Here is a 20,494-nt window from a genome sequence, read left to right as displayed (position 1 = left end):
ATGAAGGTATCATCTAGAAATCACAATAGTGGTGGTGACCAGGAGTGACTATTATTGTTACCAACCCTCTGCCCTGGCCAGAAGATAGCTAAAGAGAAGATGAAAGCCCGAACAACCACCCCCATCAGTTATGCCATTACAACTGCAGAATGTCTTACAATTTGAATAACACTTCCATCTTCTCTCCCAAACCTCCCCTTCCTCACATCTACCTTCACCGTAAGTAATAAAGTAATCCAACAACTGACACAAGCTTCTGACATCTCATCCTAAGAATCTGAGCCCAAATTTTAAGTAACAAAAACCACGCACTAATGAGAAGTCATTATAGATTTACCTGTGTTTATCTATGCAGGGTAACGTTTGAGCAGATTAGCTTGCAGCCCACTAAGAAATATCAAGGCCTCCTAAATTCTGAATTTCTGAAGCTAAGAGTTCCTCAGCTGGAACACAAACCCATTCCATATACAATATCCATATAGGCTGCTCCACATCACCTCTGTGGGACTTAGGAGCACAAGAATTGTGTGAGCATAAAGTTCATATTGTTTGTTGTGCCATGATTAATAAAGTTCTTTGTCTCTGACCCAGGAATCTCATGTCTTCTTCCAGATTCTATGAATCTGTGGCAAGCTAACTTGTTGTTCTATGAATCTGTGACAAGCTAACAAGTAGGGCAAAAATCTCAGACCCTTTGCATTTTTTATGATACATGTTGCTTTCCCATTTGTCATGTCTTCTAGAAAAATTAAGATGATTGAACAAAAGCTGAAATATTTTCAGTTTCAGAAAAATAAAATCCCAAGACTACTACTGTTTTGAATAGAATGCAATGGCAAATACAGTCATGGAAAAAAAGTGGTGTATAGTGTATATTGGGGTTGCCCTGCCCAGACTTGCCCACTGCAGCACCAACACAGTCATTCTCCCAGTTGCCAGGACACTTGCCTGTGTCACTTTCTAGGAATTGCCCTCAGGAGAAGGAATCTGCCTTACCCAAAGTTTCCCCCTCTCCTAGGGGTAGCCTGCATTCAATGATGGGGTATAAAGGCTTGAGCCTTTGCCTCAATTCGAAACATAACCAAATGGCCACTCTAAATCCCTGGTTACCCACTGAATTACCAAAGCCACCACTCAAACTCTCTCATACAAAATATATAAAGAACTTCACACAACACCAAAACAACAAACAGTCCAATTAAAAAATGGGCACAAGACATGAACAGACATTTCCCCAAAGAAGACATGTAGATGACCAAAAAAGACACATGAAAAGATGCTCAATATCATTCATCATCAAGGAAATGCAAGTGAAAACCACAATGGGATACCACCTCATACCTGTCAGAATTGCTAAAATCAAAAACTCAAGAAACAACAAGTGTTGGAGAGGCTGTGGAGAAAAAGGAAGCCTCATGCACTGTTGGCAAGAATGCAAACTGGTGCAGCCACTGTGGGAAACAGTAAGAAGTTCCACAAAAAATTAAAATTAGGGGGTGCGTGGGTGGCTCAGTTGGTTAAGCATCCAACTCTTGATTTTGGTTCAGGTCATAATTTCACAGTTGTGACAACGAACCCCACATCAGAGTCTGCGCTGATAGCATGGAGCCTGATTGGGATTCTCTTTCCCCTTTGTTCTCTGCCCCTCCCCCACTTGCACACACACACACGCGTTTTCTCTCTCTCTCTCAAAATAAATAAACTTAAAAAAAATTAAAATTAGAGCTATCCTACAATCCAAAAATCACGCTACTTCGTATTTACCAAAAGAATATGAAAACACTAATTTGAAGGGATATGTGCACCCCATGTTTATTGCAGCATTATTTACAGTAACCAAACTATGGATGCAGCCCAAGTGTCCATCAACAGATGAATGGTAAAAGAGGTGGTATACACACACACACACACACACACACACACACACACACACACACACATCAGTGGAATATTATTCAGCCATAAAAAGAATGAAAGTTTGCCATTTGCAAATGCTAAGCTAAATAAGCCAGTCAGAGAAAGACATACCATATGATTACACTTACATGTGAAATTTAAGAAACAAAAGAAAGGGGGGGAAAAAGAGACAAACCAAAAACAGACTCTTAACTATAGAGAACAAAGTGATGGTTACCAGAGGGGAGGGGGTGGGGGGAGGAATGGGTGAAATAGGTGAAGGGGATTAAGCAATGCACTCATCTTGATGAGCACTGAGTAATGTATGGAACTGCTGAATCACATCTGAAACTAATACAACACTGTATGTTAACTACACTGGAATTAAAATTTGAAAGAAAGAAGTAAGGAAGGGAAGGATGGAAAGGAAGAGAAGGAAAGAAGGGAAGAAAGGAAAGAAAGAAAATAAACCTCTGTATCACATTTAAAAATATATTTAAAAAAAAAGAAATATAAAAATTTTTTTAAAAAGCTATCATAGTTGAACTCCTCTCTCTACTGTATCCTGCTTCCTTCACTTCCCTAACAGGCATTTATGAGAAAACCATCCAACAAATCTCCTGCAGAGAAAGCTCAGAGTCTCAGAGTCTGTCCTTGGGAACCTGACCTGAGATGGGGAAAGTCTTTGCATCTGCACATCCACAGGATTCTCACCAGCACTTTGCAATGGAGTCTAGACCTAAGAGTCACGTGCTATTTACAACTTCCTTCCTCACTTCACTCCCGCATATCTCAAATTTCAGACTAATCCATTAATGATTATTCACCATTAGGAATTTTTTAAGTCACTAAAGGGTGTATAAACAGTTACTTGAGATCAGTCTCTTGAAAGATTTCCTGGAGAGAGATGGAACATCACAGGATTTCAACTCAAGGCAGATTAAGTAACGATTTTGCATGAGTTTAAATTTCCTGAACTGTATACATTTTCTAAAATGATGGTCTGCTTCTAAGAGAACAACAAATAAGGAGAGAAGGAGAGAACTGAGAAATTCTGATCAACATAGCCAGAATAAACAGCTAATATAGTTGGGCCTTCCTTTCACTTTTGTTTTCTCTGATATTGAAGGATTTTTCAAAAAATGAAACAAGCGTTCCCTTGCCTGAAAGATTTTGAATGCTGGGACTCTGGTCACTTCAGCTAAAATCATTAATTACCTGGGTATTTTTTTTTTTTAATTCGAAAATGCTACACACTAGACCCATAGGCATTTTGAAAGAGTACAGAAAACAGTCGTTTGTCAATGTTCATTGTCTGAAGGATTCTGCTTTAATAAAACAGAAACTGGGTTTCTACCTTTCTACTAACAGCTAACAGAGCTGGAAAATCAAAAGGCACTAGGGTAATTATTTTCCTTAAAAAACAAAAGTAAAAGCACTAATTCTGTAACCTCAGAGCAAAAAAAATCTGCTTACTATCAAAAACAAAAGTTCACCCAAAGGTAAATCAGAGTCAACTGCCGGTCTTTTTAGGCAGAAGAAAGAACCAATGCATCAGTCGCTGGCCTTGTAACAGCATAGTGTTTATAAAACGTTTAATGCAGTGTTTCCTTGCCAATTAAATGCGAGGGTAGGATTTACCTTTCACTTTTAATATCTTTGCCTGACTTTTATACTAGTAACATGAGCCAAAAGGATTAAGGAAACTATTGAATACATATTTCTGCAAAACAATCTTAGTGGAAATTATCTTCAGGGTAAAAGGAAACAATACTAGGGCCGTGATAGTCGGGATAGACAGAATTCCCATTAGATATAATTGGTACAACTTGAAATTTATTTGTATTTCCAATGTAAAGGCCCGATTATCTGGCCATCCCAGAGATTCTGTGAGCTACCTAATGCCCTTTAATAAAGCCCTTTCTGTTCTAACTAGCAAGAGAGGATTCAAACTAAGAAGAATAAGCCAGAGTAACTGGTCAAAGAGTTTGCAGTCAGCATGGCCTCAAAACAAACAAACAAACAAACAAACAAAACACAACAAAACAGGAATCTTTGATTTTCTTCCTGGGTTGGGTTCGAAGGCAGTGAAGATCTCATGATTTTAAAGGACTGGTAGTTCATTTTTACACGGGCAGAAGATCACCTGTAGTAACCTGGAATGCAGAACCTATCGTTGGCAATACTGCATCATCCCTGCTTCCTCACAAAAAAAGCTTCAAGAAAGAAAATGCCAAGCTCGATATTTAAAACTCTTAACTTCAGGCATAATTATCAAATAAAGAGTTTCTATGACTATCCTAAAAAAGAGTCTCCTGTATCTTGCAGTTGACTGGCTGAGATCACTAAAATCAAACACAGAGTGTGACCTTAAGTTGCACAATTGCAAGGCAGGTTGATTTCACAGCCCTTCTCTTAAGTTAGGGTATCAACTGAGAAAGCGTAAGGCCCTAAGAGCTAGCATGGAGTCCAGTGGTACCCCCAAACCTTCAAAAACATTAATCCTTCCTTGCCAGATGAAGTAGTTCTCTCTTCCACTAAGTCTGTTCCTGACTTACTACAGAAGCCCTGACTGTAAATACCTCACCTAATGTAGTTATTTCTCAAGGGGCGCTAATTCTCCCCATGTCCTCTTCTTTGTTGCTTCTATACCTTAAAGTAGAGATATATTCCAGCATGCCCTTTGAGGCAAATTACAAAGTCAAACCATGAATCTACAATAAGAAAAATGACACTAATTGGTTAATTTCTATTACCAGAAATCTGGAGAATAAGGTGAAAATGAATTCTGAGGATGTTAGAGGGAGAAGAACATAACTTTAGATCTACTCAGGTTATGAATATGGAAACAAATGCCAAAAATGCTGGATCCAATGTACTAGTTCTAGGTAATCCCAGTTGTTTCCAAGTGTTTTCTTAGTTGCTTAACTCACATCTGGACTTGATGGTGGCCTATGCTAAATGAGGCTGAGATACCAGATTATATAATGTAGCAGAAAAAAATACAAAGAGCCAGAGAGACAGAAATAATAAACTAAAAATTATTATATACATTTATCTATCCCAAATTATGTCTCCCAAGAAGGCCCCAGGTCTTTACACAGCACTGATAAATATTTAAATGTTGAGGTCTTTGAAAAGCACTATGAGGGTTGAACCCTGTGAATCAAGATATGTGGGAAAGCCACCTTTGGAATAGGTCCCATTATTTCAATAAAGATTATAGGATCCCAGAGTGGAAGAGACCAAAAGAGTCAATCACAAGAGACAGGAGTGGCTCGCTAATCACAATAAGCAGTAATGGTGGAGTGGACAAGAGTTTAATTTGCTTAATAGACTTTACTCCAAAAGCTATTTTATTAATGAAAGGTTACCAATGTCTGTAGAAGTCTGACTAAAATGTGCATTTTCATGTATACAAAGTCAAAACATCTACAAGGTGAAAATAGCTATGAGATTAGAACACCAAGATCACTGTGAAGGAATCAATTGTTGTGAATGTGAGAGACAACACAAGTGACTATTTCCCCAAAGAAGAGCAATGCCAAGTTGATTTGCCATGTCTATTGACCCAGAACTGTATTAGGGCTATGTCAAGCACTTTTTTTTAAATCATCATTATTATAAATTATTTTTAGAATGATTCTCAGGGGAAAGTTTGAGTCAAGAGTCTCAGGAAAGACCTACAAATACACCCAAATCTTCCTTAAAAAACTGTAGTGCCACTCCTTGGGTCAGAAATTGTCACTCCAGAAGGACCCTGTTGATTTCAGAATTATAGTTGTATACTGTCTCAAAAATAATAAAAAGGAGACTACTTGATGTCGAAATTCATGTGCCACAGGTAAAGCGATACTCAAAGGCAAAATTGTACCAATAAATGCCTTAATATATGTTAATATTTTAAAAAGTAGTAAATGTAAGAAATTAAAAATATAACAAAAAATACCAAACTCAAGGAAATAATTTTAGAAATTAAAATCGAAATTTTATCAGAATGCAATAAGAAATAAGAAATATGTAAAACTGTTTCTCTGCAAGTACTTTTTTCTGCAAATATTTTTTCAAATACACAAACCCCCAGCAAGCCCGTTTAATGGGAAAAAAAGAAAAGACCAAGAATATACAACCTTAAGATAAAAAAGGTGATAACCACAGATATTTTTATTTATCTATGTATTTATTAAGGTTGTTCATTTATTTTAAGAGAGGGAGAAAGAGAATCCCAAGCAGGCTCTACACCACCAGGACAGAGCCCAACACGGGGCTCGAACCCACAAACTGCAAGATCATGACCTGAGCTGAAATCAAGACGCTTAACTGACTGAGCCACCCAGGCGCCCCTTTTTATTTATTTTTGATTGTGATAAAACTCCAGATTTTTTAAGTGATTTAAAAATCATAAAAAATATATATGCAAATCTATGGAAATTGTTTCAGACACATTTCAAGGGTTACTTCAGATTCTCAAGAATGTACCCATCTCCTGGACTCCTCAACCACACAGCTGCCACGGCTTTGGTCGCCAACACTTCATCTGCAGATACCCCTGACCTTCTCGTTCTCTCCTGGGCCAGGCTCTGGAAACATGCCCCCCCCCCCCCCCGCCACACCTTCCCATCATGACAGAAACCACAGCAGCGTAGGTCCCCTCGGCACCACTCAATGAGTTCCATATAAGCTCTGACTCCTCCTACCACGCTGGACTCCAATGAGGGCTTTGAAACACTGTCATTCCACAGAAATGGGACCCAGCTTCCACAGCAAAGAGGCCGGGTGTTGCAGTCTGGAAGGCCAGAGAGTAAACTCCCAACAGGGCAAACACTGACCAATGAGAGAAAGGAGATGGGAGCTCACTCGCACATAAATCCACCTCTCTTCCTCTCTCCAACAGACTATTACAACATGTTTTCCATACAACCTGTCTGGAGATGCCCTTTACCCTTGAGGAAGCACTGGAAAGTTTCGTAATGCACCAACTTGCCTTTGCTTCCCATCCTTCCTTGGCTCCCTTTTCCCTCTCTTTCACTGTCCTGGGATTGCATCTCCCCATAAAACATTAGCACTAAAGCCTTGTTTCAGCCTCTGTGTTCTAGGAATCCCAAGCTAAGACAGTGATAAATGTGAAAATTTAGAGAAATGCTGATTTTTCACCAAAATAAAAAAATACTATATTTGACCAAATAGTAGATAAAAAGTTCAAAGACATTAATAATCACAGACTACACTGGATAGCAAAGGTCCTGTTTCTAGAAAAACACTAGACCTAGACAATATAACAACCAAATTACACCTAACTTTTAAGGTGCAAATAATTCCTAATTTATCTATCCTCAACCAAATGCATTATTTTATGCATTATCATGTTCTTATTAACATAATATAATAAATATAATTCAGAAAAAGAAATTCCAGGGGCGCCTGGGTGGCTCAGTTGGTTAAGTGTCCAACTTCGCTCAGGTCATGATCTCACAGTTTGTGGGTTTGAGCCCCACATCGGGCTCTATGCAGACAGCTTGGAGCCTGGAGCCTACTTCAGATTCTGTGTCTCCCTCTCTCTGTCCCTCACCTGCTCATACTCTGTCTCTCTCTCTCAAAAATAAATAAACATTAAAAAAAATTTTTTTAAACAAAAAGAAATTTCATTTATAAATAAGGATAAAAACATTTTTTAATGACATCAAATAAATTCTGGCAGTGCATTAAAAGAACAATTCATCATAACCAATTTTTAAATCACTAGCAGGTCATGTCAATGTCAACATGCATGAGGGAATTCAATAATTTTCCCAATGTAACACAAAACTCTCCAAGATCTCTCCCTCCATCTCTCTCTCTCTCTCTCTCTCTCTCTCTCTCTCACACACACACACACACACACACACACACACACACACACACCACACACACACAGAAGCACACTGTGACCATATGAATAAAACATATCAAAGATACATCCGGGCCCTTTCACAAAGATGGCTTGGAAGGTGAAAAAGGAAGCCCCTGCCCCTCCCAAAGCCGAAGCCAAAGCAAAGGCTCCGAAGGCCAAGAAAGTGGTGCTGAAAGGCATCCACAGTCATAAAAAAAAGAAGATCCACAAATCACCTACATTGCAACAGCCCAAGACACTGTGTCTCTGAAAGCAGCCCAAGTATCCTGGAAAGAGATCCCCGAGGAGAAACAAGGTTGACCACTACGCCATCATCAAGTTCCCCCTGACTGCTGAGTCAGCCATGAAGAAAATAGAAGACAACAACACACTTGTGTTGATTGTGGATGTCAAGGCCAACAAGCACCAGATCAAACAGGATGTGAAGAAGCTCTATGACATTGACATGGCCAAGGTCAACACTGATCAGGCCTCACTCTGAAGGAGAAAAGAATGCATATGTTCAACTGGCTCCCAACTATGACGCTTTGGATGTTGCCAACAAAATTGGGATCATCTAAACTGAGTCCCACTGGCTAAATCCAAATTTTCTCACCAAAAAGGAAAAAAAAAAAAAAAGATACATCCAGTTTACTCCCAGAATCCTTTCTAGCTTTCTTTGTGCTTTTTCCCATTCCTCATCCCAACAGGAGTAGAATTAGCATTTGAGGAAAGACCATTCTGCTCTGTGTAAACCTGACTCAGGCATTGTAAGATATTTATCACTTCTGACCCTGGGTATTAAATTTCACAGCACTCCTAAATCACTGACAACTGCAAGCCCTTATATGTTTCCAACTGTCTGTGAGGATAATCCATCCCTCATTAAGAAACACTGGGAAGAATTCCAGAGAGCTACCCCTGCACCAGTATCCCAGCAACTACTAGGAACTCTCACCTCCTCCTCAGATGACCTATTACCAGTTTTTTTCTGCCCCTCCATTCTAATCCACCCTCTTCAGAAACTAAGAAGGACACCATCATCTTAGTTCTGTTGGCCTTTCTATCTGAGTATGCTAGAACTTCAGGCCCAGAAAATGCAATACGCACCTCCACACAAAATGCACAAGAGAGCAGCAATATCCACACGGTTTTCTATCATGTGGTTTTGTCAATTTATATGGGCATTGAAAAAACAGAGTTCCTGGGGCACCTGGGTGGCTCAGTCAGTTAAGTGTCCAACTCTGGATTTTGGCTCAGGTCATGATCTCACGGTTCACGGGATCAAGCCCACTGACAGTGTGGAGACAGCTTGGGATTCTTTCTCTCTCTCTTTCTCTCTCAAAAATAAACAAACATTAAAAAGAAGGAGGAGGAGGAGAAACAGAGTTTCCACAGAATCAAAAATGGCAATCTACCAGGATTCATTAGGTCAAAATATTTGCCACTCACTGGAGTTCTTCTCCACTGATTCTCGGTATACAAATGCTCATGGCACTGGCTCTAAAGACAGAAGGCTATAAATCCAAACTCCACAATGCCTTTATTCTATCTGCCCTTGGGCAATTTATTAACCCCTCTGACCTTAGTTTTCTGCATCTATAAAATGAAGGAAAGTTATCACAACAACCCTGCGAGGTAGATAGTGAGATGTTTCTAAGATGCTCAGCATAGTGGTTGCTATGTACTAAGGGCTCAATAAGTGTTAGCTCTTTTATTATCTCCTCTAAACACCAAACTAGCATTATACTTCCATTAAGCAGGTTTCCATATTTATTATTAATTCTAACAAGCTAATGCATTTTAAATGTTCCCTTTGCATATTTTAAGGAGCTTCAGTTTTACATCAGTGTGAAAAGAAACATAAAACTTACTCTTGAAAAAAAAAAAAAGAATTACTACTGGGGTGCCTGGGCTCAGCCAGTTAAGCAATCTGACTCTTGATCTCAGCTCAGGTCATAATCTTGCAGTTCGTGAGTTCAAGGCCTGCATCGGGCTCTGCACTGATGGTGCACAGCCTGCTTGGGATTCTGTCTCTCCTTCTCTCTGCCCCTCCCCTGTGTGTGCTATTTCTCTCTCCCTCTCTCTCGCTCTCTCTCCCTCCCTTCATCCCTCCCTCAAAATAAATAAATAAACATTAAAAATTAAAAAAAAAAGAGTTACTGCTAACTGCCTATCTCCTCAAAAAACTCTGAGTACTGATGGCAGAAAACAGATCATCACAGTGAATCCAATGCCATCACACCGCAGACACTGAATAGCTACTTAGTAAATGTGGAAGGAATGAAAAACCTTCATGGTCATCTAATGCCTTAGAAGGGCACTCCTTAATATTTTAAATGGATTACTTCTAACAGTCACTACTACTCTAAAAGTAGGCATGGTCAGCAGCTGACTAGGTATACCATGACAGCAAAGACACATCCTATACACAGAGGTTGGTGAGAAAAAGTAGAAAAAAAACAAAAAAACAAAAAACAGAAAAGCCATAGAACACACTAACATCCATGTAAATTAACAATACTTACATGTCAGTTGTCAAAACTCACTGAAGAGTATCCTCAAAAGTCAATCGCTTCTCTGCTTGTAAATTTTAACTAAGACAACTATAAACAAATATGAAAATCTAATTAATAACATGCATGCTGAAGTTTTAGAAGTAAAGGGCACCGATGTCTGCAATTTACTTTGAAATGCATCTAGAAATTAAGATTAACGATGTATGGATACAGGGATGAAAGAATGAATGAATATGGGGCGCCTGGGTGGCTCAGTCGGTTAGGCGACCAACTTCAGCCCAGGTCATGATCTCACGATTCGTGAGTTTGAGCCCCGCGTCGGGCTCTGTGCTGACAGCTCAGACCCTGGAGCCTGCTTCCGATTCTGTGTCTCCCTCTCTCTGCACCTCCCCTGCTCATGCTCGCTCTCTGTCTCTCAAAACATAAATAAATGTTAAAAAAAATTAAAAAAAAAAAAAGAAAGAAAAATGAATGAATATACGATCAGGTAAATATACCAAGATGTTATTGGTAAAATCTAGATGGTGTTCACTGCACAATTCTTCCAACTCTTCTGTATTTTGACAATTTTTCGCAATAAAATGTTTGCGGGGGGGGGGGGGGGCAGGGAGGGTATGTATGCAAAACCATGGTTATATTCTAAGTATACAACCAGAAACAGGATATATACTGAACACATCGAATAAGTGCCTGGCACACAGTAAGCACTATTATCAGAGGGGGTGCTCATGGATGAGAGGAGGAAAATGTGAATAAAATGTGGAGGTAAAAGAATAAACGAAAAATAGCAAAGAGAAGTCAGAGTATATATGGCTACTCTCCCATCTGTGCAGATAAGTAAACTTCATTAATGTCCTCTTTCAGATCATTAGCATTTTTACCTAGAATTGAAAAAAAAGCTTATTTTTCAAAACATGGTTAATATTTCTTGCCAAATATGGTTAATATTTTCTCTGTTTATGCAAGTTTTTGCTGAGTCTTCCATACGTTTTTTTCTTCTAATTTTGTTTTGACTCCAACTTGTCTTTCACCATGTTTTCCATGATTCTTAGCCCTGCCGCTGGCCTCAGTCCTTTGCAGGAAAGCAGTGTGCAACCTCCTCGTGTGAAATGATTTCAATATAAAATGGAATCAAGGATAGAAAAGGAGAATCTCAAGCACGTGTCCTCAAGAAAACAAACTCAATGACCAAGAGACTAGTTTCCCATAAATGCTTAATTTACAGCAAACCGAAACTTATCGCTCAATCAATGAACAGCCACCAAGAACCTATCCCCATCCTCAAGCCAATGGACTTGCTGTTTAGACTCCTGCTAACCTAACGCTTCTCTGCACTTGTGGCCCGTAAACATGGCCTGCCCCAAAACCCTCAGGACGCGCCTTGAGCTTGCTATAGTTCGTGACCCAAATTGCAATTCCTCTGCTATTCCCCAAATAAACTCACTTCCTGGTAAGTCAAGGCACCTTATTGCCTCCCTTTACCTCTTTGTGTAGGTTGACACTCACTTTAGGAGCTTCTTCTCATCATTGTTAACTTCAGGAATGCCAAGAAGAGACCTATACTCAGGTGTATGGCAGACAGTGAGGCAGCCTGTCTTAGGACATCAGCAGGTGGGCTGGGAGTTCTGATACCACCTTCAGTGAGTGAGCGATCTCAGGCAGGTCACTTAGTCTGAACTTTGTTTTTCTTATTAAAAACTTGGAATAATAACACCTATTTCACAGAGCTGTGATAAGAACAAATAAGACAATGAGGCTATAAATATCCTATGTACGTGCTTAGAAATTATCCCTGGGCTTGCTTTCATTCTCTACAAAATTTTAATTTTCTCCATGTTCTCCTGGATACTTTCTTTCATGTATATATGGATGTCATTAAAGCAGTTCCTGAGAAAGTTTTAGAACCTCACAATTGTCACAGTCTAATACATAGGGATTCTGTCTATATGCTGTCCCTTAAAGTAGCTCATAATTGTTTAGTATAGTATCTTTAATCTTCTCAAGTTACTTCATTGTATCAATTCTCTCTTTAGAATGAAGCATGTCTAAAAGCTCTAATTCTTAACATGTGCTCTTGGAAATCGGCATTTGATTAGGACCAGAGAAAATGAGTTATAGAACACGTGACAAGGTTTCATACGTTCTTGTTCAATATAGTCTGTCATTAATATTTTTCTTTGTTCTTTAGAACAGCAACTTCCAGTGAGGGTTGCACATAATCCAGGGAACAAAAAAGAAAACACGGAAAATGCTATTTATATTTTTTGCCTCATTCTTTGGAATTTCGATTTTTGTGTATTGTACTAGAATATGAATTCATCAAAAAAGTTTAGAGGTGCCTGGGTAGCTCAGTCAGCTGGGTGTCTGACTCTAGGTTTCAGCTCAGGTCATGATCCCAGGGTCATGGGATCAAGACTCATGTTGGGCTCCACGGTATGCATGGAGCCTGCTTAAAGATTCTCTCCCTCTCCCTCTGCCTCTCTGCCCCAGCTCACACTGATTTAAAAAAATTTTTTTTTAATTTAGGAGCTACTGTATTGAACTTAGAGTGTATTAGGAAGTCCCAATTCCTTTTTGCTCCTTGATTTATAAAATGAAGTTATCACAATAACAACTTACAAGGTATGGTACGCCTGGGTGGCTCAGTCATTTGAGCGTCCAGCTTCAGCTCAGGTCATAATCTCGTGGTTCGTGAGTTGGAGCTGGCCTCGAGCTCCTTGCTGACAGCTCAGAGCCTGAAGCCTGCTTCCGATTCTGTGTCTCCGCCTCTCTCTGCCCCTCCCCCACTCATGCTCTTTCTGTCTCTCAAAAATGAATAAACATTAAAAAATAAAAAAAAAATGTTTTAAAACCTTACAGGGCCAAAAGAATTTCAAATACAGAAAATAACCATTCCATTCATTGGGTACTAAGTGTTTTACGGGACTGAAGTCATGATTTTCTTGACAAATAATACTGGCCAGTATTCTCTATCAAGTTCTTCGTAAGAGAATAGTGATAAGACAAATTAGAGCTTCTAACCCACAAGTCAAAGAAATGTTTCTGAAACTCTGGACTATACCACTGTGGGGTTCTTGGTGGGGGGAACACTCCTCTTGGAGATAAGCAGAATCACCTGACTAAAAGGTCTAAGGTCAGTAAGAAATAGCAGGGTTAAACCTTCAGCTCTCATCCTCTCATTCCCTAATCTGTTGTTACAATTTATGCTACTGCTGCGTCTTTCTGAGTATCTGAAAACCCCATTATAGCTTGAGGGCAACGTGGCATAGAGTTAATGTGGAGGGGGAGGGGGGGTGGGCAGGGGCAAGACTAGAAGAGCTTCAGAAGCTTGAGTTTCAGTCCTGCTTCCACTGCTTACTGAATGAGTGACCTGAGAGAATTCTCTTAATCTCTCCAAACTTTGATTTCCTCATCCTATAAAGAGGACACAGTAATAATCCCTGCCGTGCCTACCTCAAAGGGTTGTCAAGATGCAACGCTATAAAGTACATCAACGTAACTCACAAACTGTAAAGAATTGACAAAAGTCAGACATTGTTTTTATGCACTTACATTCAGCCGTTGCCTCAGGCAGGCAGGGAGCCAGTCCTGGATATTTCCTATCTATACAGTAGAAGGTGCTGATACTCGACCTCAGCAAATTTAGACACCATTTAATGTGGAAGCAATAGACTGTCGCTTCATTAGCCGCTACTTGCAAAACAGTGAATCCCTATTCAAATTTGGCTTAAGATTCATCCAAGCATAGAGTTAAAGAAAGATGCTAAGGGAAAGCAGTAAGCCTTTACCCATCTGGAGCTGTGGAAGGCAAACATTGTATGCCCTGAAACTGGAAGGAAGAGAGAGATGAAAAACATTCAGTTTGGCATTCTTGGAGAAATAACTGTGTACACAATTCCAAAGGAAAATATATCTTCCTGTTTCAAAATCATCTTCTGGAAAAAAAATCAGAGTCACACTGCTTCTTTCTAGACAAGTTCAGCAACTGTCACTGAGTCTTCTTTGCAGGAAGTTATTGTAACAAAAGAATTACTGCAGGAATACTAAGAGCTAATATGTTCCACAGAATCACTTAATTCTTTTATATGCAGGTGGCATTTTTATTTTAATAGCTATGTAGAGAGTCCATTGATGCTTTTAAATTTTTCCCTAGCCATTTCTGCAGCTCCTCATGTGCGCCTCAGAAAAATGAAAAAATATGACTGGCAAAACTGACAGTCAAAAAAGAAAAACTTTCTCCATCATCCTCTCTCTGCCTTTTTATTGCTCATGCAGATTGGCCTGAAGGGTTTAATGGCCAGAGAATTAATTAGAAATGTCTGTTATGGTAGAAACATGGCTGCTATTGCTGTGCTTAGTGATTTCTCTCTTAACACAATGTTTAAAAGCTAAATTATCACCAAGTAGTAAAATGCTCTCCTGGTAGATTCTTCATTTTTCATATAAATTAACTGCAATTTCGGAGAGAGTCTGTGGCCATTTTTCCATTGTGTTGATAGGTACACGATCCAAAGGAGCTCTTAATGTTTCTAAAAGTCTTGACAAGCAATTCCTTCCAAACTTGAGACCACACACTAAGATGGATATTAAGATTTCTTACTTGCGAGACAAAGACAAATGCTAAACAAGCCAAGCAAAATAAGACGAAGTGACTACTTTGAGAATACAATCACCGTTAAGTTGTTTAACATTCCCCAACAGTGACCTGGCATTTCTTATGAGAAGAAAACCACTTCAGACTGACAATTATGGGGAAAAGCATATGTAGTCCAAGGGATCAATAAGCATAAAGAGAAAGTCAATGACAATGAACACAGTGGCACAGGAAACCAACCAAATTAGAACTTTAATGAAGTGTTCTGAAATAAAAAGTCTATCATTAGATCCAGCATCTTCAGCATCAATATGACTGGCACAAATTAGGCACTTGATAAGAACTGAATAAATACACAGGACAGAAAGTTTAGTCATTCTCCAAAATTATTATCCAAGGGTTATTTTTCTCTATAAATTTAATTTTCAATCCTTAGCCTGAAGAGCTAGAAAAAGCTGCCCATATTCCTAAAGAGCATAAATAATAAAGTCCAAGCCTCTGACACAGACCATAGCCAGCAAGCCCTACTGAGCAAAACATCAACTTACACTGCTTTGAATGGTCCACAGCATGGTAACATATGCATCTAGAATTGACGTATTTTAGCACATTAAAATATCCCAGATATAAGGGGCACCTGGGTGGCTCAGTTGGTTAAACAACCAACTTCGGCTCAGGTCATGATCTCACAGTTCATGAGTTCGAGCCCTGCATTGGGCTCTGTGCTGACAGACCAGAGCCTGGAGCCTGCTTTCGATTCTGTGTCTCCCTCTCTCTCTGACCCTCCCCTTCTCTCTCTCTCTCTCTCTCTCTCCATCTCTCTATCTCTCAAAAATAAACATTTAAAAAATTAAATAAATAAAAAATAAAAACCCATATATCCCAGATATAAGAAACACTGTATAGAACCACCTCAAAAATAACTATTTTCAGCTCTCTAGTTACTGAAGCAAACTTGATAAAAACATGGTAGAAAGTAACAAAAATATGTTTTCTGGGCCTCACTGTCAGCAAATAAAGCAGAGAACTATATGGTTGAATGCCTATAAAGTTTTTTGTTATGAGTCATAATTAAATCCCACTGGAATCTGTGTTTTCCTTTTCTTTTTCAAAATGAGTTTGCATCCCTTTTCCAAAATGTGTTATATGTTCTTTTTTTTTATTTTTTTTTTAACATTTATTTATTTTTGAGACAGAGAGAGAGCATGAACAGGGGAGGGTCAGAGAAAGAGGGAGACACAGAATCCAAAACAGGCTCCAGGCTCTGGGCGGTCAGCACAGAGCCCGATGCGGGGCTCAAACCCACGGACCGCGAGATCATGACCTGAGCCGAAGTCGGACGTTCAACCGACTGAGCCACCCAGGCGCCCCTCAAAATGTGTTATATGGTTTCATGACTGCTATTGCTCTTTGAGATGACAAACCATTATCTCCTCCCTCCCTGATGTCTAGCACTGTCCATTTGATCGCTGTGAAAATGGACTACACCAGAAAAGACAGGACCACAGACTAATGCCATCCTAGGAGGAAAGTAAATGGGAGCAATGAAACAGGATAAAACTTGTCACTTGACAGAAGTGGGGACAGTTTTTATTCACAATGAGGGGTATCCAGTGTCACCTGGGGAATTTTAAGACATACTTTAAGATCAATCACTGAAACCTGCATCCTAATGATTCTTAAATTTTTTTATCTGTGGTCTGACCCTCTACTACCCGGACATACGTGATTATCTTGCCCTGCCCCAGCCCTACCATACTTGACTCTATTCCTGTCTTCTTGAGTAATCAGTGTGACAATTTCTGACACTGTTTCTAAGATGGTAATTAATTTCACCCTAGAAACTTGAAAAAACTGAAGGAGGCTAGAATTATTAGGAAACCTTTATATGGCATGTGTCCTGAGGGCTTTACAAACATTAATTCATTTGATCCTCATAGCTCCATGAGATAAATCCAGCCACTCATGTTTTTGCAGACCAGGGAATTAAGACAGAGAGAGGTTAAGCAGCTGGCTTAGGAACACACAGCCAACGACTGGTGAAGCTGGAATCTGAACTGAAGCAATCTGGTTCAAGAACAAATACCCAAACTCCTGTCCTAGGTTACCTCTCAAAAATAAGCAACCAAGCAAACAGAAATGCAAGATGCTAAATAGCCTCTTAACCCCTTACTGACTTGACACTGATTAGTTTTTGAATTGTTCAATCCCTTCCATTTGTTCTCCACTTGTTGAAGAAGACACACAAAACAGGAGATGAGAATAAAGCCCTCAATGGAAACAGTCAATAAAACTGGGCTGAGGGAATGAATGAAATACTGGGAGCCTCTGTTTTCTCACAGCTGTTCACATCAAATTATTCTCAGCCAACAGGCCTAATGCTTGCCTTTTGTACGCCCTGCTCTGCACATGGGTTTTCTACAGACTTCTTTATATCTCTAGCACTCATTGTCGTGAACCTAGAGATAATGCGGCCTCTGTCTTTCCTCGTGTCCTTTCTTCTCTGGTCAATCTGCTCTTCTGAGGCTGCACTCCCTGAAGATTCTCTACTGAAGCCACGTTGGCTTCTGCTTTTCATAGTTTTGGTGAAAAATTTTAGGCATATAGAAATAAAAATGGAAATGATTTCTAGAAGTTGAAGCGCCTGTGAGCCCTGCTTGACGATTTTCTTCTCTCTTCCCTGAGTTAACCGCTATCCTGGATTTGGGTGCATTTTATCATTTTAATATGAATCTAGAAACGAGACATAATTCTGTATGATTTTTATTTTTCTAGTTCTATATGATGTTAAGCTCTATAGAAATGACATCAGGGGCACATGGGTGGCTCAGTCGGTTAAGCGTCCAACTTTAGCTCAGGTCATGATCTCATAGTTTGTGAATTTGAGCCCTGCATGGGGCTCTGTGCTGATAGCTCAGAGCCTGGAGCCGGCTTCAGATTCTGTGTCTTCCTCTCTTTCTGCCCCTCTCCCCACTCATATTCTGTCTCTCTCTCTCTCAAAAATAAACATAAAAAATTTTTTAAATAAAAAAGAAAAAGAAATGACATCACACTATACATATACTATTCCTTTGGCATATGGGTTATTTTATTAATAGTAATAACAAAAGTAAACAACTTTGTCCCCACCACACAGCTTAAGGAAAAGCACATTTCCATTACCACGGATGCCCCCTTGATTCCATCCTCTTCCTCAGCTCCCAGAGATAATTCCTATACTGACGTTCTTATTATTCCTCTCTTTGTTTTTATAGTTGCTACCACTTACATGTGAATCCCAAAGACAAGGATTACTCCATTTTGCCTGTTTATTATCTTACATAATGTTTGATATATTCTTCTGTGACTTGCTTCCTCTACTCAGTATTTTGGAAGTTCTTCCACACTGGCTCATAGAGCAGTACTTCCTTAGTGTTTGCCACAGTGCAGGCTACGCTGTATGGCAAGGCCACAAATGATGCATTCTTCTACTGATGGCAGTCTATTTTGTTGTTTTAATCTTTTTTATATTAATATGCTTGAGTACACCTGAGATAAGCATATGAAAGAAACAGTCTATTATTTTCTGTAACTCGAGTTTTCTGGGGAGTAACTTCAGTCACGTTTGATTTTTTTTTAATGTTCATTTATTTATTTTGAGAGAGAGAGAGAGCAGGAGAGGGGCAGAGGGAGGGAGGGAGAGAGAGAATCCCAAGCAGGTTCCACACTGTCAGCACAGAGCCCAATGTGGGATTCAATCTCACAAGCTGTGAGATCATGACCTGAGAAGAAATCAAGAGTCAGAAACTCAACCAACTGAGCCACCCAGGCGCCCCTGAAGTTTCTCAGTTTAGATCTGAGCTTGAGTCAATTCAGGATTTTCATCTCCGATTTCTTCCTTAAAAGGGCAAAATGCAGTCCGGGTGGCATCATGAGGAGTCTTAGTTTTGTATGGCAAGAAGGCTTCTGGTCCAGTCATAACTCTGTCTTCCACTGGCATCCTTTGGGACTAATCTCACCCTGGTTTTGCTATTTTTGTCATGTCTTGTTTTTGGCAATTTTCTTTGGTGGCATTCTCTGAGAGAGATCATAGATGCCTCCTTAGGAGGGGGGAACTTCCAGATGCCTTCCCACACCACTCTGTGGCCATAAACAACTGGAGTGCAGCCTTAGGCCCTCTCTTCCTAGATTCAATTGGCCAAGAAATTTTTCCCCAAGTTTTTGTTTTTGTTTTTTGGTCTCCCCTGATTAATCAGGAAGAGAGGTTTGGAGTCTCCTGGACGCATGGGGCACTGGACACACAAACAATAGAATTATGAACAAAGTCTTAGGCTGCAGTGAAATTTCAGTCTATCTTGATGGTCTGAGTTAATCAGCTTAATTCCTCTGATTATGTGGAAAGCAAAGGAAAGACTGTTCCCTCTTGTGAAATAAACTAGTGAGCTAATCCAAAGGCTCAGTCTCAATACCATAAACATACACTATCAATATGGTAGCCACTAGCCACCTGTGGAGATTTAAATTTGAGTTGTGAATAATTACATTCAAACAGAATTTTCAATTCAGTTCCTCTAGTCACATTTCGAGTACTCAAGTAGGCCAGTGGCTGCCCTATTGGATAACACAGACATAGAACATTTCCATCGTCACAGAAAATTCTACTGGACAGCAGTCTTAAAGGATGCTTACATAAGACAGAGCCAAGTGGATACTATAAAGAAAAACATTCAAGGGGCACCTGGGTGGCTCAGTTGGTTAAGCGGCTGACTTCAGCTCAGGTTGTGATCTCATGGTTCATGAGTTCAAGCCCCAAGTCAGGCTCTGCGCTGATAGCTCTGAGCCTGCTTTAGAGTCTCTGTCTCCCTCTCTCTCTCTCTGTCTCTCTCTCCCTCTGCCCCTCCCCGACTCACTTGTGTGCTTTCTCTCTTAAATAAATAAATAAATAGATAAATAGATAAATAAAAAATAAACATATTTAAGGAAGGAAGGAAGGAAGGAAGGAAGGAAGGAAGGAAGGAAGGAAGGAAGGAAGAAAAGCATTCAAGTCCCAAATAGCAGGATTATTGATTTTGACACCAGGTATTCAGATTCACAAACTAGAGTAACCTCATTTCACCTCAGCATCCTAAACGCCAGAGGGGCTCATGCCAGGGGTAACAGGCATTTTTTGAGAGACCTCAGGGATCAGTCCTTCCCCTGAACTAGAGGGAAAGACTTGGGCAGGTGCTATTGTCACAGCTCATCACAGGTTCATCTGGGCTATGATGGAATGAGACCATCATAGTCTTTCACGCTGGTTGTTCTTCACATAGCTGACATCTGTTAGAAAATGAAGGGAGAAAAATTGTCCTCTGGGAAATGTGTATTCTTTAATAACATAATATAGGCCCACTTCACCAAGTCTAAATAATACCAAATGAAACTTTCTCTCTTTTTTTTTTAATGTGTGTTTTTGAGAGAGAGAGAGTTGGAACGAGCATGAGCAGGGGGAAGGGCAGAGAGAGAGGGAGACACAGAATCCGAAGCAGGCTCCAGTCTCTGAGCTACCAGCACAGAGCCCAAGGCAGGGCTCGAACTCACGGACCGCGAGATCATGACCTGACACTTAACTGACTGAACCACTCAGGCGCCCCAGCC

The 20,494-nt window shown here is 39.9% G+C and overlaps 1 pseudogene; it reads left to right on the top strand.

Annotated features, from left to right (window-relative positions):
• Positions 1–7,871: 7,871 nt before the first annotated feature.
• LOC106977158 (60S ribosomal protein L23a-like) lies at positions 7,872–8,529 on the top strand (annotated as a pseudogene).
• Positions 8,530–20,494: the final 11,965 nt, after the last annotated feature.

Source organism: Acinonyx jubatus, chromosome B4, assembly GCF_027475565.1.
Source record: "Acinonyx jubatus isolate Ajub_Pintada_27869175 chromosome B4, VMU_Ajub_asm_v1.0, whole genome shotgun sequence".
Classification (NCBI taxonomy): Eukaryota; Metazoa; Chordata; class Mammalia; order Carnivora; family Felidae; genus Acinonyx; species Acinonyx jubatus.
This window is presented reverse-complemented; position numbering and strand designations above follow the sequence as displayed.